This window comes from Lissotriton helveticus, chromosome 1_2, assembly GCF_964261635.1.
Source record: "Lissotriton helveticus chromosome 1_2, aLisHel1.1, whole genome shotgun sequence".
NCBI classification, from domain to species: domain Eukaryota; kingdom Metazoa; phylum Chordata; class Amphibia; order Caudata; family Salamandridae; genus Lissotriton; species Lissotriton helveticus.
The window spans coordinates 10,513,828-10,535,065 of NC_136058.1; the positions used below are offsets into that span (position 1 = coordinate 10,513,828).

At 41.7% G+C, this 21,238-nt stretch overlaps 1 long non-coding RNA gene across 2 annotated transcripts in view; it reads left to right on the forward strand.

Moving 5' to 3' along the window:
* LOC144797721 (uncharacterized) overlaps positions 1-20,415 on the forward strand; it is a 45,125-nt gene extending 24,710 nt beyond the window's left edge. The window contains exons 3-5 of one of the 2 annotated variants that reach the window (XR_013603454.1): positions 16,402-16,542; positions 17,215-17,699; positions 19,445-20,415. This is a non-coding gene — a long non-coding RNA (uncharacterized LOC144797721). The remainder of the gene's footprint in view (positions 1-16,401; positions 16,543-17,214; positions 17,700-19,444) is intronic. The other variant, XR_013603453.1, reaches the window with a different exon arrangement.
* Positions 20,416-21,238: the final 823 nt, after the last annotated feature.

Consider the following 21,238-nt stretch of genomic DNA (forward strand, 5'->3'; position numbering starts at 1 on the left):
GCCTTATTAATTGCATAATTAAATGGTTACTGTCTGGGTGATTAGATAAATGTATAAGTAGTGCCTCAATAGTTTAATGACTACATTGTTTCTGCATGCCTGATTCGAAGAGTACATGCGTAGGGTCTAGGTAATTGAAAACTCCATGGCTACTAAATCATTGATTTGATGACTGCCTCACTAGTGGCATGAGTACCTGACTACTGCATGACTAACTATGAAAGTATCTTCATTACTGTTAGATACATAACAGTTGTGAGTATATATCTGACTCATTGGTTATCTCTTCTTTCAGTATCAAACTACCTGTTTTACTGTATATATGCTTTTCTACTGAGCTATGTGTGACTAAAGTCTAGACATCACACTTAGTATATAATTGCTTACATGGATCTCTGGGAGTATACATTGCTTTGCTACTGAGCATGCACATGAATCAGTAAGTGTCTAAAAAGGAAAACAACATTTTAAAAAACTTCAAAGCACAAAACCTTTTGTGAATGGTATAGCTACATCATTTCTCAAATACTTCTGCTTCTAAAACATATACTTAGCATTGTTCAAACAACATTTACACTCCAAATGAAGCTAGAATCAAGAGATTTCAAGGAATTCTGTAGTAATAATCCTTCTCAATTGAAGGCAAACCATGTTTAAAGAAAAAAAACACCAATCCTCACTATATCCATGAACTTTTTTTCAGCCTTAGTGAACATAGAACACCATGTAAACATATATGCACCTTTAAGCCATCTTTCCCAAAAGATATACCTCTCTGCAGCTTTAACTAAATTCAAACGCCCCACAGTATAAATAGCTATCTGCAACCACAAGAACCATATCTTACCATCTAAGCCGATGATAAGCGATTATATAAGTTAAAAACCACATTGACAAATACTTCTCTTTATCTACCTAACAAGTACTTCTTTCTAATTCATAGACAGGCAGACAACATGTTCTCATCTTTTATTTGAGACTACACTACTCCTGTGTAATAATGTTATAAAAAGTAATACAACTCCCAGAATGCAAATAACCGATGTCTCTCTTCTGCACATGATATTTAGACATTTAAAACATTCTTAGCTCCTCATTACGACTTGTCACACCACTTTACTATTATTTTTCAATTAAGTACATAAGGTAATAAAGAGGCACTAATTAATTTTTCTCTTACTTACCAAAACATTCACCACTAACCTCTTAAACACAAACCCTCTAATACATACAGCTCATCTGATGTATTTTATTATATTGCTATGATATTCTTTTTTTATCAAACTCACATATACATCTTCATTTCTAATGTAATTTTTTATAAAGGATTAAAAAGTTATGTACTTACCTGTGAATTCGTTTGTGGATTATATTGTTGTTTTAGCTCTTTCTGGATAGTTTTGACACTGTTAGGATTTGTAAAAACTAAGCACAAGAATGGCACACCACTCTCATACAAAGCAACCAAAAAATGGCAGCCTCTTCAACTTTGTATTCCTGTGATCATGAGAAAGGCAGTAAATGAAATGATATCTTTCATTTTAGACTGCACTATCTCCAATTGTGAGTGGTTAGTATCTATAAACCCTTTCTCTCTCTTTCAAAAAGAGATTCCTATCTATGTGCGTTTGCGATATATTCGTGTGATCGAGGAAGAATTCCGAAAAAAACAGGAGTTCAAACCTATATCTAGCTTCATTAAAAAAATATGTAAATACTAAACAGCAGTTCATTCCACAGTCCTGATTTGGAAAATAAAGCTTGTCATTACTTAAATTGTGTCATCACTCCTCAACTTTTTATTTTTGTAATGATATCGTCATTGGCATTTTATTATTGTACATTCCATTGCATAGCGAATTAGTGACATTTCCTGTTACATTTTTGATGGACACAAAAAATACAGTATTTGTCAACTATATACAGTGGATGTGGCTGTTGTAGGTGAATGTAAACATTAGGATAAGAGAGGCCATTTCCAATGACCAGTGACTCCCACATATTTGACCCAGAGGGGCTGCAGGTCTTTAGAGCTTTTGTATTTTGCATTATTAGATACTGTAATATGTGTAGTGTCCCATTTGCTCTGGGGTCATCACAATTAGGTGGAAGATACTATATAGCTATTTAATGGGCCTGCTTGCTAAGTCATCGCAGGTGTATAACCAAATAAACATAAACTAAAAAATAGAACTCAAACTAACCTAGGTTGGCAGCTGGCTACCGTAGACCGCCACGTCACATCTCCAGTATTTCCAACATAACAGTCCTCAGAGGACCCACTGTCATCATCAGCACTATTGGGGTGGCTCGGGTGGTCCCAAGCAAATAAGGCGTCCCTCCAGAGGTCTGCAATGGGGTGCTGGCGTAAATCCTTTAACTCTTCCCCGCGGAGGTCTCTTCCCTCGGATTCTGCCTACTTAGATGCCTCTTGTGTCCAGGTAGTAATCTGAGGACCTGTGGCCAGCTTCCACACTAGTGCAATCCTTCTCTTGGCCAGCACCAAGGTCAGGTCTATAAGTCTATTCCCCACCTTGTTCTTAGGTGGTCTGGTGAATAGGCCAAGTAAGTAGACCGCTACTGATAGATTTAGAGTAAGTCCTAGTGTGGATTTCATTTTATGAGGCACTGCTTGCCAGAAGTCCCTCAGTATCTCACAGTCATGTGGGGGAAGTCTGCATCTAATTGACTACATTTTGGGCAGCTCCTTGGTTCTCCACCAAAGGCTGCATAAAGACGGCGAGGGATCATGTAGGACATGTAAATGTACATGTATTTATATAGCGCAAATCACCGACACGGTATCTAAGCGCTTGCTTAGGGAACCCGTCCTGGTATTCCCCTGTGAGAAACCCCGGCAGGGTGTCCACAAGGTGAAAGCCAGGCATCCCGCCGCGAGGGGCCGTAGTGGAGATTAAGCAAGCTATTGCCCAGAGTCGCAGAGTGTGACCCCGTGTGTCGAGTAGGCACCGGAGCGAGAATTGTCGAGTCCATGGAATTTTTGAGCCCGAGACCCGCCGAGGCGGGGAATCAAACCCTGGTCCACGGTCGATCTCAGATTCCGGGTCTGCCGCCTCTAACCACTGAGCCACGCTTCTCCTTGGGGACATATGGACATAATTAAATTGAATGTATTTTAGGCGGGTACTACGAGATGCTTTCCTTGGGGATTCTAGCATTCTGCTTCATTCTGCATCAGTAAATACTCTGTCCAAAAGATTCTCCCATTTACCCCTTAGTTTCAGTAATGGGGTTAAGGACATTTTAAGAAGGGATGCATAAAACCATCTCATTTGCTGTACCCAATGTAACTAGGGAGTGAAGCACAGGATGTGTTTCTGGTTTGTCCCTATTCATACCCCACAACCGTCCAAATGTCTCTATTAGCACCTTATATATGATAAACTGTCCTGGTGAAAGTGTGCTCCATCAACCAGTTCTGCAAAGGGTAGTAAACCTTTGTCTGGTAGTAATCCCCAACTGTCTCCAACCCTACCTCGTCCAGGGCTGCCAACTGCTCTACCCCCAAGATCGACTGTGGCTCCCCATAGAGCAGCCCCACCAGGGGCAGCACCGGGGAGTATCTCGGCACCCTACGTATGCGCGTTATGCAGCACCTCCAACTCTGCAATGCCATAGTTTGAAGCATCGAGGCATATGGGACCTTAGTAGACCAATTCAGGAGTTTTGCCAGTAAAAGACGTGGGTGCAGCCCAGGTAGGTCCCTTCCTAGTTTACTTCCTCTAACCACTGGGACACACACTGCAGTTGCGCTGCCATTTGATAAAATTCAAAGTCCAGCACCCCCATCCCTCCCTGTCTCGTAGGGAGTTGTAAGATTCGTAATGCCACCCTTTACCTCCCCCACCCAAATAAGATTTCGGACCAGTGCATCTAGTGGACGGAACCATCTTGCGGGCATCAGCACTGGTAAGTTAGTAAAAAAATTCAAGAGGCGAGGTAGCGTGACCATCTTGGTAAGGGAATGTCTAGCCCTCAGGGGAAGCCTCGGGGAGCTCCAAAAACTGACACTAGAGCAGAGCGATCGAATAACTCTATCTAAGTTGCCCTCCTCCAAATCTTCCAATCAGTGGAAAATCCAAATACCCAAATATTTAAATATATCGGGGATCCAATTATGCTCCACAGGGAGCTCCTGGGGTCTAGGAAGGGGACAGGCGACCGGTTATAGGTACGTTTTACGCCGCTTAACCTGGAGGCCCGAAAATGGTCTGAAGGCCTCCAATAGATTGAAGGCAATTTCTGGTGCCTCCACAGCGTCTCCCAGGTAGATCAATACATCATCCAGATATAAGGAGATAGTATGAGTTTTCCCACCTTTTATCAAGCTCAGGCCCATTCCCCCCAAGAGGAAGAGAGCAGCTAACAGCTCCACTGCCAATGCGAACAGTAGCGTAGACAAGGGACATCCCTGACATGTACCATGTGTTATCACATATAGTGGGAGATAATCTTACCCGTCTTGACTCGTGCCATGGGTTGGGTGAACAACAGCCTTACCCACTTCCCCATCCTTGTCCTAGTCCCAGTCTCTGCATGACCTCGAGTAAGTAGTCCCAACACTCAGTATCAAATGCCTTTTCCAGGTCAACTGATAAAAGGGCAGTCTGTGGGTGAGTTTTGGTGTTCGGGTGATAGAGAAGTGAATACAGTCGGCAGGGTGGATCAATTGTTTCATATGTGGGGGAAGTCTAATCACTCCTCAACTTTAAAACATTTTTTATGCCTCTTTAACAATCTCACCCCAAATACATTCTTAGCTCAGTGAACCTAACAACCCAGTGGAACCAGTAGGTCACAAGTTCACAGCACATTTTAGAAGGAATGAGATCCAGTAGGTGTGGTTTACTCCACAGATTCAAATGCATATAAATGTCACAGCAAAGCACTTACCGGGGGCAGGGAGAGGAAGCCCTACACCGAAGCCGCCACCGCCAGGGGTCACCAGCTGCAGGGATCAGCGCCGCCGCTCCGGGACCACAACTCCCGGCTGCCACAGCGGCGGCGCAGCTTCTGTGACGCACCGCAGCGCCAGGAGGCGCCATAAACAGCGCTCTGCCCGGCGGAGCGGGGGGACAGCAAAGCACTTACCGGGGGCAGGGAGAGGAAGCCCTACACCGAAGCCGCCACCGCCAGGGGTCACCAGCTCAGTATCAAATGCCTTTTCCAGGTCAACTGATAAAAGGGCAGTCTGTGGGTGAGTTTTGGTGTTCGGGTGATAGAGAAGTGAATACAGTCGGCAGGGTGGATCAATTGTTTCATATGTGGGGGAAGTCTAATCACTCCTCAACTTTAAAACATTTTTTATGCCTCTTTAACAATCTCACCCCAAATACATTCTTAGCTCAGTGAACCTAACAACCCAGTGGAACCAGTAGGTCACAAGTTCACAGCACATTTTAGAAGGAATGAGATCCAGTAGGTGTGGTTTACTCCACAGATTCAAATGCATATAAATGTCACAGCAAAGCACTTACCGGGGGCAGGGAGAGGAAGCCCTACACCGAAGCCGCCACCGCCAGGGGTCACCAGCTGCAGGGATCAGCGCCGCCGCTCCGGGACCACAACTCCCGGCTGCCACAGCGGCGGCGCAGCTTCTGTGACGCACCGCAGCGCCAGGAGGCGCCATAAACAGCGCTCTGCCCGGCGGAGCGGGGGGACAGCAAAGCACTTACCGGGGGCAGGGAGAGGAAGCCCTACACCGAAGCCGCCACCGCCAGGGGTCACCAGCTGCAGGGATCAGCGCCGCAGCTCCGGGACCACAACTCCCGGCTGCCACAGCGGCGGCGCAGCTTCTGTGACGCACCGCAGCGCCAGGAGGCGCCATAAACAGCGCTCTGCCCGGCGGAGCGGGGGGACAGCAAAGCACTTACCGGGGGCAGGGAGAGGAAGCCCTACACCGAAGCCGCCACCGCCAGGGGTCACCAGCTGCAGGGATCAGCGCCGCAGCTCCGGGACCACAACTCCCGGCTGCCACAGCGGCGGCGCAGCTTCTGTGACGCACCGCAGCACCAGGAGGCGCCATAAACAGCGCTCTGCCCGGCGGAGCGGGACGCCGAGCTAAGCCCGGGCAAAGGGCGGGCCCTCTGTGGCTGTCAGAGGCCAGAGGAGGACGGGACGGGCCACCCCACTTGGATCTATTGGAGGAGGAGGTACAGATACTTTTTACCTTCTTATTATTCCTGCATTTGTACTGTCTATTGTCGCTTTTGTAGTCCTGATTCCCATTAATCATGTCCATCTGGGAGGAGCTGAATGCCCTGTGTGGCACGAAGTATGTCCCGGACGCATCGACCCCCCCCTAAAATGGGTAGAGACGCTGACCAACTAAACTGCACTCTTCAGGATGTACCTTTATACCCCAATAAAACCCATGCTCGAATCAACATACTGTTCCGGGGATTAACCAGTAAAAGGAAGCATGATGAGGATAAGGATAATGTCAATGATAATCTACCTAATGTTGACAAAATGTGCACTAGCCCCTCATTATGCCCCTCCAACTCAACTATATTAACACCGGCTAAGAACAGAACACATGACTCGCTATCGCCCCTTCAATTGATCTTACTGGCTCAGATCGAGCAACTGTTAATCTCGGCATTATCACCTCTGATCACAAAAATCAATGATCTAGGGGACAGGTTGACCAGTATTAAAAAAACAATAAAAAAGAACTATTCACCAACTGAAAAATCTGCTACACCTACTTGCCCTACTCCCTCCATCAACTTTGAAAAGCCTAAGCCCACTGCATGCAGGAAAATTCAAACTCTTGAACCCCCCTTCACTACACTCATTCCAAGTGGCCGGAATGCTACCCTTAACCCCGTACTCGTACCCCATAGAGCTCCCAGGACCACTCCAGAAAGAAGGCATCACATTAATCTACCTCCCGAAGCCGCCCCATACGTGACTGTTCTCTCTGGGTCCCTGCATTGAGTCAGGGCAAACTTGAAACACACCAGGACCTGCTATACAAAGCCATTTTCTGGCTAAAACACAACAGACCGTTGCCACCTGCACTAGATGGTGGAATCCTGAGCGTCAGGAGGGTGGGGTGGCTAGGTACGTTGCCCAAAGACATTTCGGGGGACTTGATTTTAATTAAATTTAAGAATAGGAACATTGTCCCCTACCTACGTTCTTCCCAGCCTAAAGAAGGAGATGGCCCCATTTGCATTTGGGACTTGCACGATTTTTATCCCGGCCCCCGATACAATCCGTTACCAAGACAAATGTCATTGAATCATAATTCTTGGTGAAAGGGGATTCCGTGTACCCTGTGCTATTAATTCTGTACTTTTTAACTAGTCTTGACTATGAACGCACTTTGATTAGTTGATTAGTTAAATTGTTTTTAGTTTGTTTTAATAGTTGGTTTCTTATTACCTTGTAAAGATATGATGAGTCATCTATGTATGTATGTATTTTTTTTCTTGTTACTTTTATGGTTTTAAACTAAAAACCGAATAAAGCTTATTTGATTTGATATAAATGTCTGTATTACATTTTTTTTAAACAACAGCCAATAATAAGACTTCTTTCTGAACCATCCTACCTATTTGTATTCCCTTTCATGCTGACAGCATCCAATAAAGTATACATACACATATATATATATATATATATATATATATATATATATATATATATTCAAACCATACAGTCCTCACTCCTAGGACCGTTCAACAATTAAGGGCACTCTCAGCACTTTCATGTAGTTTTCATTGCCATATTTATTACAGCGCTCCAGATATCGTATCAACAAACATGTTTTGGCGTTGCCGCCTTCGTCATCTCGATTCCTGACTAGAGCATCACTTTTCCTCTTAGAGTGTCATGTTTCCTACAAGGGAATCACTTTTACTACTAGAGCAGCATGTTTTCTACTATGGTGTCACTTTTCCTACTAAAGCGGCATGTCCTACTAAAGCAGCCATTTCTTACCAAAGGGTCAAATTTCTAAGAAAAGCGTCACCTTTCCTCCTCAAGCGTCATATTTGCTTCTCAAGCGTCTTGTTTCCTAATGGGTCGCCTTTCTTACTTGAGCGTCACCTTTCTGTCTGAAGTGTCATCCTTCCTACTCAAGTATCAACTTTACCACTCAAGTGTCCCCGTTTCCTAATGAGTCAACTTTCCTACTTAAGCGTCACCTTTCCTACTTGAGCGTTACCTTTCCTACTTGAGCGTCACCTTTCCTACTTAAGAGTCACCTTTCCAACTCAAGCATCACCTTTACTACTCAAGCGTCTTATTTCCTAAAGGGTCACCTTTCCTACTCAAGCAACACCTTTCCTACTCAAGCATCACCTTTACAACTCGCGCAATTCATTTCCTTAAGGGTCACCTTTCCAACTTGAGCATCACCTTTCCAGCTAAAGCATCACCTTTCCTAATCATGCGTCAACTTTACTACTCAAGCATCTCGTTTCCTAAAGGATCACATTTCCTACTTGGGCATCACCTTTCTGAATGAAGCGTCACCTTTCTAACTAAAGAGTTGTTTTGATGGACGCCTCGCTAGTTAAATGGGCAATGCGTTTGTTTTAATTGTCTCAACTAGCCCTTTGTGAGTTGGACAGTGCATCGATTGTTGCAATGCAGGTAACCACTCCCAGGGATCACTTTGCATGCTTAATAAAAAATTGGGGCAGGCATGCGTGAAGACTCAAGATGTGTTACAAGGGTATGTTAACAGTGCGCATATGTGTGACTCCTTGCATTCATGGTGCAGTACAGAGTTTTACATAACATTTCTGTATATGTGCAATTGATAGATGTGCTGCATGGGCCCATGTTGGTCAAAGGTCTGATGACATGATTATAAATATTTGAAGCCTACGTCTAGTCGATGAGATGTGGGTGTGTAGATGTCTACTGGGACTGTGACATGAACACAAAGACCAAGATTAGAGTCATGCATTTATTTGCCGGTTGAACGTTCATGATATGGTAGTTACAGCTTCATCAATGTACATGTGAGTCAGCTGAAGAACTATTGCACAATGTGTGTGCAGCAGAGTAGTGGATGTCTCCCCCATCCTTCCCATCCCATGAGACATTTGTCCGCACACATATATCATGCTCATGGCACATACAAGTATAATCTTGCACACCATTGGGGGCGAGTACAGCAATCTCCTCTTGAAATGTCGACACAACAAAACCTGGCCTTGAGAAAACAAAAGGTTCACTCTACAATATTGTGGGCCTTGCAGAGTGCCTGGTTGTAGTTTCTCTTCAGCTCGGTCTGGGGGTGTGCATATGAGGCCATGGCTATGGAATATATCCTTGACCAGCTGAAGTAGAAAAAGATAGGACAACTTTCACTGTTACAGATGCACTCTGGTCCATGTGTGTAAAGTGCATTTGAATGGTCATACACATTTCTAATGGTTTTTCACAGTACGTGTTAGTCACAGAGTTGGTCAAAGGTGCCTCTTCCATTACTCTGTGTAGTGGCAAATGATGAGCATGGTTTGAGGCATAGCACACTTTTACATCCTGGTTTACATGTTGGCCCTGTAACTTTCTGTCATGGTTATTTGGAGATGGTCATGGCTACTCTAAGTTATTTGCTCCCATTACATGTGTGAAATAACAGATTGGAGATCTGGTAATTGGTTAGTTGAACCTCCTTAGGTAGGTTGTGACATGACTGATATGGTTTACACTGACACAGGCATATGTCCATGGTAATACACATCTGTCGTTGTTGGCTTACATGACATTGGTGCAGGTCTTTCATGGTACATTTACTTGCCCATGTGATGTTGGGTAATACTTTTGATGCAGTTTACAGATGTCACATGGATTGTTATGCTATTCATTGCCTGCCTTCCTCTATATTTTTTGGCAAAATAGTTAACATGGTGCAATTAGCTTCACACATATGTATTGCAATGTGGGCCATGCTCATGGGGGACAGACTGAAGATTTAACGAGGACCTGTGTACCACATGAGTAGCCACAATACATTCACATGTATGTGTAGGAGTAGAAGTTGTAGGGTATAGTGTAAGTGTATGCCTTATATTTATTATCATAGGTGTGGGAGATCCATGTTGAGATTAGTGTCCTGAGCACACTGTGGTGCCTTGTCCAGGTTGGATAATATTCTATGATTATGACATTAGCTGTGTTAACATATGTGAGTTGTGTGTGCCTACCTTGCATTTATTAATACTTACATGACGCAGGTGGTTTCAACGCAGGTTCCTTTTGACGCGGGACTCCAAAAAGTGATGCATCCTCCAAGATACATCATCTTGTAATTATGGAGTACTGACAGCGGAGCCAATGAGTCAAAAATGTTGATGCATTGGTGGCGCAAGCTCCTTGTAAATAAACCCCATACTTTTTAAAAGTACACTGTTATTAACAAACTGGTGAAATCTATTAGCTGTTCTGCAATTTTCAGTCAGTATCCCTTGAAATCTTCTCTAAGGCACAATGACAGGTTTACAATACAAGAATAGTATGCCACTCTCAGTACAATAGAACCAATAATGGCAATCATTCCCACTCTTTTTTCAGTCATTCTGATATACTTATCAAATCATAACTTTCCTTTCATTTTATCTTTTTGTTATTCCTCATCTCAATGGTCAGTTTTTTTAACACTTTTTTAGTCTTTTGTTAAGATGCTCAGTTTGGTAATGTTTGTGGGCAGATTTCCAAATCTCCCTTGTAACTTCACAATAAATTAGCACATGTATACAGGAGTCCGTTAAAACATTTAACATTGTACTGTTATTACTTTGCATGAACATTTTATTTTATAAGATAGTTATAGAAAATAAGAACTCCTTTGTAAGCAATGTGTCTAAACCACTCTCCTTTAACTTGGAAATTTCCATAGCAACCTGCTTAGGAACACTCTCTTGTACCAGTAGTTCAAAAGTTCAGAAGTTTGAATTGAACTCTTGTTTTCTGTGAATTGGGTACTGCTTTACACTGCTGTTTTTGTACCTGTGACTGCTTGAAAATCTGTCCTAGGATCCCCGTTACTGTGTTTAGGAATGTAGGGGGCACCCACCAGGCCTTCTCTTTTGGGTCTTTCAATAGTTAAAAAGATGCTAAGCAGAGTGTGTCTGAGATCGCTGAATCTGCTTTAAGGTTTAAAACTGTGTTGGAAAGTGTATATAGCCCTCATTGTTTGCTAGCAAAAGAGATTTATTGAAGGGCGTGAAAATCAGTATTTAGGTCAACTTTATGAAAGCCTAGGGTTCAGGGCATCTTAGCCCTGGCGTCTAGGTGAAAGATGGAGAGGACAAAGGCAGTTGCCTGTTTGGGCCTGTTCAGGACTGGTCAGCCCTAGGACCAGAAATTCTGCCCTTTTTGCTATTCACCATTGCCCACCTTAATCCATCCACACCCACAAGCATATTAACACACTCACAGCAAATGTACTCTATTTATTTATTTCAAACAAACCCTATACACGTTTTAATGTCTCAGCACCCACTACAAAACTACACCTATACACCCTTCTACCCTAATTACCACACAGTGGCACTCTCACTTACACACAAAGCACAACTCTATCCCATACCACTAACCAATCCACTCATCACCAACACAATCGAAATCCATACCATACGTAACAATTTTCCACCCTCTATTTACTCCTAACAGACCCCTGTCTATCATCACCAAACCTGTACTCAGCCATCTATCTTTTCATCCACCATCCCCCTCCTCTTCTTCTTACCAAAACAACACAACTACACAACTCTTGTACTCTACTCTACCACACTGCTTTGCTCTTCCTGCAATCAAATCTAAGACAAACACTCATAACTCTTGTCTACCCCTCACACAGCACATGCACTCTTTTCCAAAACACATCACCCCTCCCTTTTCCTTGCACCTTCCACTCACCAACAATACTTTAAATACAAGTACTCCTCAGAAAACAAATACATTATCATCTCTTCTCACTACTCCACAAACATAAAACATAACATACACACCAGCACAACAAAATCACACACTCACACTACCTCATAGTACTTTGCCACAAACTAGAAGCATATAGTCACTCCTATCCTCCCAACTACTTAAATAATACACACTCCAAACCCACTCTACTACCAAGCTTTGTCACTTACCCCACACCAAACACATATAAAGCAACACAGTACCTATCTTCTAACTGCCTCTCATCCATTGGACAATTTGGATCCTTACAACATGACCCACATACTGTACCACCACTCCTAGCTTACACACCTTCTACCCTAAACAGACGCAAACAAATGAAACTACATGCCACCCTTCACAACTTTGATTCCCCATGTCTACTACACAACAAGCCTGCTCTAGAAAAACAACACAGCTCACCAACTCACTCTCAACCACCACCTCCACCACCTATACACACAGACCCATCAAAATGCCTTCTTAGCCTGCTGGCTGAGGAACAAGAAAACAGCTACACTGGTATCCTCGTACAGCAAATACCAACACTAAGGACACACTTGCTTCAAGTCCATAAAACACAGCTTACTCTTCTACAAAATAAAGTCACACCATCACCAAAACACATTCTCTAAACTGCCTACTAATAAATGCTTAATTGCGCTAAAAAAAACAAGCATCACATCTACGACCTTCTATCTGACACAAAGCCTGACTTACTCTTCATAGCTGAATCATTGTTTGGAGATTACATGGCTCCAACGTTGTATGAAGTTTTTCATCTAGGCTATCAAACTATAACGCAAAATTGTATAGGGAAAAGAGGAGGAGGCCTAGCTATTGTACTCAAGCAAACATTAAATATTACTAATACTGACGATGTCTCCATACAAGGGTTGTGAGGCCCTGTTAACCGTATGCAACCCTACACAATCTCCCCCCTTTAGCTTCATATTTCTTTACAGACCTTCACCTAGCAATGCAGCATTTACAGACACACTTCTAGCCACAGGTTGAAACATGATAGCATTTCACTCTAACCTATGCGTTCTTGGTGACCTAAACATTTGGTTTGACATACACAATTTGCCCCATTCCCCAAAAATCCTCACTGGACTAGATGGACGGAACCTACATCAGATCGCCCACAAACCTACTCACACTTCGCTGGACACATCCTAGATGTAATATTTGCAAAACCAGAAACAGTTACCTTTGAAACAATTCCTCAAGTTACAAGGTCAGACTACCATTTGATTGCTTTCCAACATAACACAACACAAAGCAACACACGTAAAACCACCTTACATGCATCCACCTATCGGCCATGAAACAAACTCAATTTTGAATACTTAGAAACACAACTAACATCCAATACGGATCAAGGCACAATAAATTCCATTCAAAAACTACATGAGTGGCTACAGGAAGCTTTTTATATGCTAATACCACTAGAACAACAAAACAGAACAAAAGAAAACAGGCACCTTGAAGAAATACAGAGCTAAAAGAGATAAAACGACAATTTAGAAAGCTGCAACGCACCTGGCTCAAAACTAACACCAATTAAGACAAACTTCACCTACATAAGATTATGCATGTCAGAAACTTAAAAAGCTAAGAAAAGATACTATTCAGACAAATGAAAATGCTAAATGTGCAAATAAAAAATTCTATATGTTTTCTCACCGAATTTCGTATTCCAAATTGCCTAGAAGGTGCTCATACCATTACTCAAGATTTCACAGGGACACTGAAAAATCATTACACAATCAAAGCAGACATGATGTGGACTCCTAATTAAAGCAAAGAAAAACCATGAGCATTGACCCTTTAAAAGAAACCTTCAAGAGTAAACTATCCCAGCCTCTGCATTCTATCCAACAAATATCACACAATGAAATTATGTAGCTGGTCAAAGAAAGCTTGCCTGCCAGCAGCCCTTCTAACCCATGTCCACCACAAACCTTAAAGAACATTTTTCTAACTAACCCTGCTACCATACTAGTAAGAAATATCATCAACGATTCCTTAACTACAGAAATATTTCCAGAAAACCAAAAAAAGTCATACATACCCCCATTACAAAAGACAACAAATCTGGACCCCCTTAACCCTAATAACTACAGACCAATTATAAATGGTCCTTTCTTGGGCAAACTGCTAGAAAGAGCAGCATTCACCCAGATGTCACAATTCATTGAATATAATTCCGTTCTTTCAGACTCCAGACTTCCAAACAGGATTCCGTCAGGATGAAATATATAATCTGCCCTCATTGCCATATGGGATGACATTAAGAACACCGTTGACCGGAACAGGGTTGCTGCACTACTTCTCTTGCACCTCTCCGCTGCCTTTGATACAGTTGACCATGACACCCCCATACAAAGACTTTACGAAATGGACATAGACGGGACTGCCCTTGAATGCATCACATCCTACCTTTGAAAAAGAACTATATCTGATCTTTTTTACATACATTATAACCTCTTACCCTTTTCACCACAATCCAGATGGTGCTTGTCTACATCAATGTCTGATTTTCATGTATCGTTATTGATTTCAAATTGTATTACTTTTTGTCTAAATACAATAAAATATTGGAACACAAAAAACAAAACTAATGACATCCATACCCAACTTTTTTCATCCAAACCATACTTCACCAAAAGTAGGGGTCCCACAAGGCTTCATCATATCACCCAATCTGTTTTAACATCTATATGAATTCATTACTGATCAATGAATTTAACCTCACATGCTATAACTTTGCAGATGACACACAAATACACCTTAAACTGGAATACCCCAAAGATATTGGAAACTCACAAATGCTCAATTTCCTCAGAGCAGTTGGCCAGTGGATGTCATGCAGGCATCTCAAAATGAATGCTTCAAAATGGAAATACTCACATGTGGCAATTGGAAAAATTATGACCCACTCGCTGCCTGGCCTGACGATCTGGGAACACTGCCTAAAGTATCAAAGGAAATAAAAAACCTTGGAAATACCATGGACTCCAAGCTATCAATCAATGCCCAAGTTGATAAACTAGTGAGATTAAGCTTCATTACTATAAAAACTCTGCAACACATTTTCCCCACCTGAGATTTCCACACAAAGTCGAGCCCTCTATATCTCTTGTTCTGTATAAACTAAATTATACCAATAGCCTCTGTCATGAATCATCTTTATCAACTATGAAGAGACTACAATGGATTCAGAACTATGCTGCTAGACTGCTCTTACATATGCAGCCATAAGCCCACATCTCCCTTGCCTTGAATGCCTACATTGGTTATCAGTTGCCAGAACATCCGCGTCCAAGCTGCTTTGTTTCACCCACAAAACGATACATGGAACAGATTTCATTTGCATAATCAAAATCATTATGATGACTGATATATTTTATTTTTTCTTTGGAGCTGTAAATATATTCATTTTGGATGTTCCAAGATGGCGATCAAAGTTTTGACCGTACTCCATAACTATTTCCTCATATATTGTGATTTCATTAACACAGGAACATTAAATTGCAAGAGGTTTAGTGATAAATTAGGTATGCTACTGGAGTTTAAAACTGTGATAATAGATATGAAGCACAGTTAAACAATATGTGTTTTGGAGTTTGAAAATGTGAAGTTCGGATGTTTCAAAATGGCTGCCAAAGTTTGAAATGTGTGGGGTAAATAGTCTTGTGTATATCGAGATGATACTTAATAAGGAGAGTTCAATCACAAAAGATATATTGATGAATCTGTATAATTTTTGAGTTTTTAAAATAGTCCAAACAAACATGTAGTCCTGCTAAAATATTGAATAGGTGAATCATATGAGGGTATATATTCCCCAAGATGGAGACCTTTTTTTTATGAGGTTTGAATACACCTTTCGATCAACACAGGTGATGTTATTTACCCGGGGTTCCGTCAGGTTTCTTATCGCCCAGTGAAAATTCCAGTGGGAAGACGTTGTTGACAGTAGAGCCTCCATTCTCACAAGTACATTTAGAGATGGGAAACCTTTGGACCGACACTAGATTGTGTAGATAGAGTGCATAATTATGCACATTTATTGTATTTGGATACTGGGACACAAAGTTAGAATAGATAGATTTTGTATGATATTCAAATCCCTCGACTCTGAAGATGATTTTTGAATTTACTGAGTCTGGTGATTGGTATATTGTGGGTGAAAGGACTAAAGCCCTGGCCATAAATTGAGAAAGCAATGTGGGGGCCCTATGCAATGGGAAACCATGGGACTTTAACCGAGTGACACAAATATTTTTGAATGGTGGTGGGTAATTACCACTGAACGGGTCTGAAATGTTAGGATGCAATAAGGGAAAGGCCTGAATTTAGCACAAAAAAAGGACAGATTGAACTTTTTATGTCAAAATATTAGTCTATACAGGATGCATAATGGGCTTTGTATTGTAATTTTCTTAGGATCACGAGAACCCACCCTGAAGTGAGATGAAATAAAAGATTTACTTAATTCTGGCTTGAACTGATGGTTTAACATTGGAGATGGATTAGATTATACGCTGAATATTTTAACCTTTGGATGAAATACTGCCAATTAATAAGGTATATCACTTGTACATAGATCGATTAGAGCAAATATGAATACAAAGTTTTTTTAATTTTAAAATTGTCATGTTTTATTCTAGGTCAGAAACAATAAAAACAAGATCATTTGCATATTCCTCTTTTATGTTGGAGGCTAGAGTGAAATAAAAATGGAACTTGTACATTCCAGTTGAATGAAAATGAAAGACTGAAAGGTGTGGCATCTATATTAGGATATTTGATACCCTCACATGTAACCGTGGTTTCAAGAGTAGATCTGAAAGGCATGACAGAATATTTATAACAAGAAATAATTACATTATGGTCCTCTCTCCTGCAGATGATTGTAGTGATGTGTCTGACTATAGAAACTGAGAATTAAATGCCTGGAACATTTAAATAATAATGGAAATTACTGCACAGTATTTAGAGACCTGAATTAATGGCACCAATTTGAGTCACTGTAAATTGATATAAGTGCGGAAGTTTAAGTCTTGGTGTTTCTTTCAATTTTTTTTATGGTATAGTGGTTTCAAGCATCTGATTTGTAAATTAAATGCACTGGTGTTGTCAAAATGAAAGTTTGTATTGTGGTTTTATGATCAATATGTGTCTTTTGTAATAGTTTTTGTATGATGTCTGTAATTATACACGGTTTCAAAGGTTTGTAATTTATATGTGTTTCTGTAGCCGTGAAGAAGTCTGTGTGGACGAAACGCGTTGGCAATGACTGGGCACAAGAAAATGGTTTAAAAAAAGAATTTTTTTCAACAAAGAAGCCAATACAATAATTAAGAAGATGGAGTATGTGCAGTATTTGACACCTTGAGATAAAACATTGTTTTGGACTGTTTAAAGAAGTATAAAAAGAGACAGAAGCATTCAATTTGCTGAGTCAAAAGCTGAATGAGACTGCCAGTTAACTCCCTGGTGATTAGCAGCTTTACCACAGTGTTCTAATGAGCAACTAGAGTGGTAACATATCAAATGTATGTCAAATATGTGCATATCTAAAAGCCAACTTCATGGAATTGAAATGGAATACTGAAAACATTTTCTACTGAAGATACTGCAGTAAATGAGGAAATTAAGGAGCTTCATTACATTCTCCCAAGATGGCCACCATAGAAAAAAGAGCCGAAATGTAGCACAAATATCATCAAAATGTAGCCCAGGTATAGCCCAATGACATAAGTGTGCACAATGTGTCTTCTTTTTTGTTTTTGTTTTACACAGTGCAGACTTGACTCGAAAGTATTGGGGTCCTTTAGCGTCAGTTTCATTACATTATTTAGTGGCGATCTCAGCAACAGGGACCTGAGGTGCACAGGCGGTGTCAGTTCTAACCCTCGGAGGAGCTTGCAAAGTTGTGCTCCAAGGAATTTTATGGAGCTACTGGAAAACGTCATGAAATTCCGCTGGTTTCCATAGCCTGTTGGAGAAACACGCACCATTCTTGCTCCAAGGCCCCCTGCACATCCCTTCCCCTGTCCCCCCAAGTAGTAAGGCCTGACCTTACCTGTCCTTCACCTCTTCCTTGGTGGGTGGGTATGGCGGCACCCGCTGTCCACAGCAGTGCAGCCCGGCCACCAGTCTCTTAGCCACTGCCTTCCATCCTGGTTCCTGCTCCTGCTGCTGGCTACACTCCTCTTGCGCTGCTCCAGCTTGGAGAAATCAATTAACAGCAAGATCTGCAGTGCTCATGGCGTATAGCGTGAAGGCATGCCTGACCTGATGAAATCCCATGAGAGGGTCAGTCATGCCTTCATGCAATACATAATTCGCACTGCAGTTCTTGCTGTTAATTGAACTCTCCAAGCCGAAGCAGCGGAAGCTGAGTGCAGCCAACAGCAGGAGCAGGACACCATTTGAGAGGTAAGTTCTAGACTCCTGGGCACTGGTAAACTCCGCTCCGCTGAGTGTGCACAGTTTTTGAAAAGTTTGCACTCCAAACTGAGCACTAAATTCTAAAACTCTACAAACTCCGCTGGCTGATCGGAGGTAACTGCCCACCTTTAGTCAAATCCATTGCCACAAGTGTGACTATAGGATGGCACCAACCACAACAAACGCAAAAATAGGGTATCTACCACTGACTGAGTTTTGATCCAGGTAAGAGCATTAGGCCCCTCATATATGCACATGGAATGCATGTGTAGTTTAAGCAGGAATACATACACATCCCTGAAGAAGGCCCTGATCCAATTGGACTCTTTGCATGAGTCTGAAACATGTTGACACTGTAAAATCAAGGTGAACTGAGCAGTAAAATCTCAATCGTAAACTTGTAATATAATTTTTAATCATACCCCAATACCCTACTAATAAAGAATCATTTTGGGTATACTGTGAGGTATTTTTTTTATCTGGATCCCCATATTATCCGTTAAGATATTATCCAGGAACTTCCCCCCAAAAATTATTTTGGTTGAGTCCGCCCTGTTGGTATTGATGGAGCAAGGATACAAGAAAATGAAACTTGCTTGGAGCAATCCCTCATTAACAGTACTAATTGGTAAAAACAATAAAAAAACAAAATGAATATATGCACAACATCTACATTTGGGGAAAGAGCTTTACGCATGCTTAATTATTGAATAATAAAATGTAACACTACTAAAACTCGCATTAAACTGGAAAATGCTTTAGTGCATGTGCAAACCAGAATTATGTAGACAAAAACGTGACTGACCCTTTTGAGAAGGAAAACTCTCACGCATGTGCAGAGATTACTAACATTAGGTCTTGAGGCACCGCAAGCCTTGCATATGCGTGCCTGAATTTAAAGAGAGCTGTTGCTGCTAATGCTTTTGCTTAAAAGAAAGCAAAATTAACATGGGATAGAGTTGAAGTGGGAGGTGAACAGTGAAATTCACATATTTGAGAAATTAACATCTGTCTATGATTCCTTTATTACTAGTATACGTTTGGGCCTAATATGGCATGCAACAGAAAAAGATGGCAACGTAAATGGAGGCAAGCTAATCCTGCACAGTGGAATCCTCATGTGACCCGCTGACCATGCCGCTGACAGACTGCCAAGAGTCAAGGACGACAGCTGTGTGAAACCTCTTCTCGACTGTGAAACTGCATACAAGATGTATCTGATTTGCAATATTAAACATATGAGAAAGTAAAAAAGACAGAATAGTGAATGAGCTAAAGGGGAAGGGTTTGATAGACAAAAGAGTTTATTAAGAAATTAAATATGTCAGCATGTGGTGATGACAACTCCCCTGTCCCTGCCCAATCAGAGTTCATATTTCATCAAGATTTGTAACTTAAAAGGATGAGACATGCAGAAAAGAAGACTAACTAGAGTGACTTAAAATTTAAGAGTTATTATGCATGTAAGCGAGGCAAGCACGGGTGCAAGGGAGAGGCAAGAATTACTGCTGCTGAGGAAGGAGAGAACAGACTGAGAAGATTCACTTCTGAAAGACACCTGATTAGATTGAAGATTCTGGAAGAATATCGAGGAGGGAGAGAGTGTGAGAGAGGGATGTGTTCTGGTGGGTCGGGTCTGTAGAGAAGTTTAGTAAGTATTTTCCTGTCCTGATTCTGTCCTATAGTCTTTGTCTCCTGATATGTTATATATACAGGGACCTCTACCAGTCCTTTGGCTAGAGTGCTGATTTTCCCATTATCACCCTTGGGTAACTAATATTCTGTCTTCAAATTTGCATATTTTTGCAAATTAATGATTTATTATGCATTTTGTCTCTTCATCTATCCACTCTTAATGCATTGATTTGTTGAATGATTCTGTGAATTGAATGTATTGCTATATGAATTTTCTCTCCCATGAAAGTGATGGAGCTTGCACTGTGAATTTGTGCTAAATGAGCGTTCATTTATGACTGAGATTTAGATAAACTTCATTGAATCTTACCCAGAGTCTGTGGTTATTTCACTGAAATCTGTTGGTTAATTGTTTATATCACCATCAACTACTTAACTAATGGTCCATCGACCAAAGGAAGAGTGTTGATCTGTGAAGATTAGTTAGACATTGAATAAAATTTCTCAGGAATAAAATTGAATCTCCAGTGGGTTACCTAATCAAGATCAAAGTGAATTACAAAACTTGACCCCCAGCGAAACAGTCAGGAAACTTAATTTTATATATAGGCCCAGTTTAATTTTTGTTGATTGTGAAGTGTTCATCCTTGACCTTTCGCTGAATCAGTATCACCTCACCAGGGTGTGACTAGGCACCAATGATTAAGCGTGTCACAATCAAGTGTGTAGGGTGTCTACTCCAATATATTTGAATACCCCCATAGGACAACAAAGTAGTGGACCCATTGGCCCTGCAACCTCGCCCAGTAGCCCTTATGTGAGATAGTACATTACACAAGGACACGTTCATTTTGGTTTTAGGCATGGGGAGATTAAGGGCCTGATTATGAGTTTGACAGCGTGGGAGTGGGGTGGCAGCCCACTGCCCCGCTCTCACACCACCAAGCCTCACTGATGGCTGCCACCCCCAGATTACGAGTTTTCTCATGGTTTGGTGGATGGTCCTTTGGCGTTCCCACAGCAGTGCCTATTAAGAAGGCACCGCAATGGGAACACCAAAAGCTGTTCCTGCATGGGATAGTTGTAGTACTGCAGTCAGACCACTGGTGCGGCAGTACCCGATCACCACCAAACCTCTACCACAGGTTTGGTGGTCCTATGGACCACCCAACTTGTAATTAGGCCCTAAGTG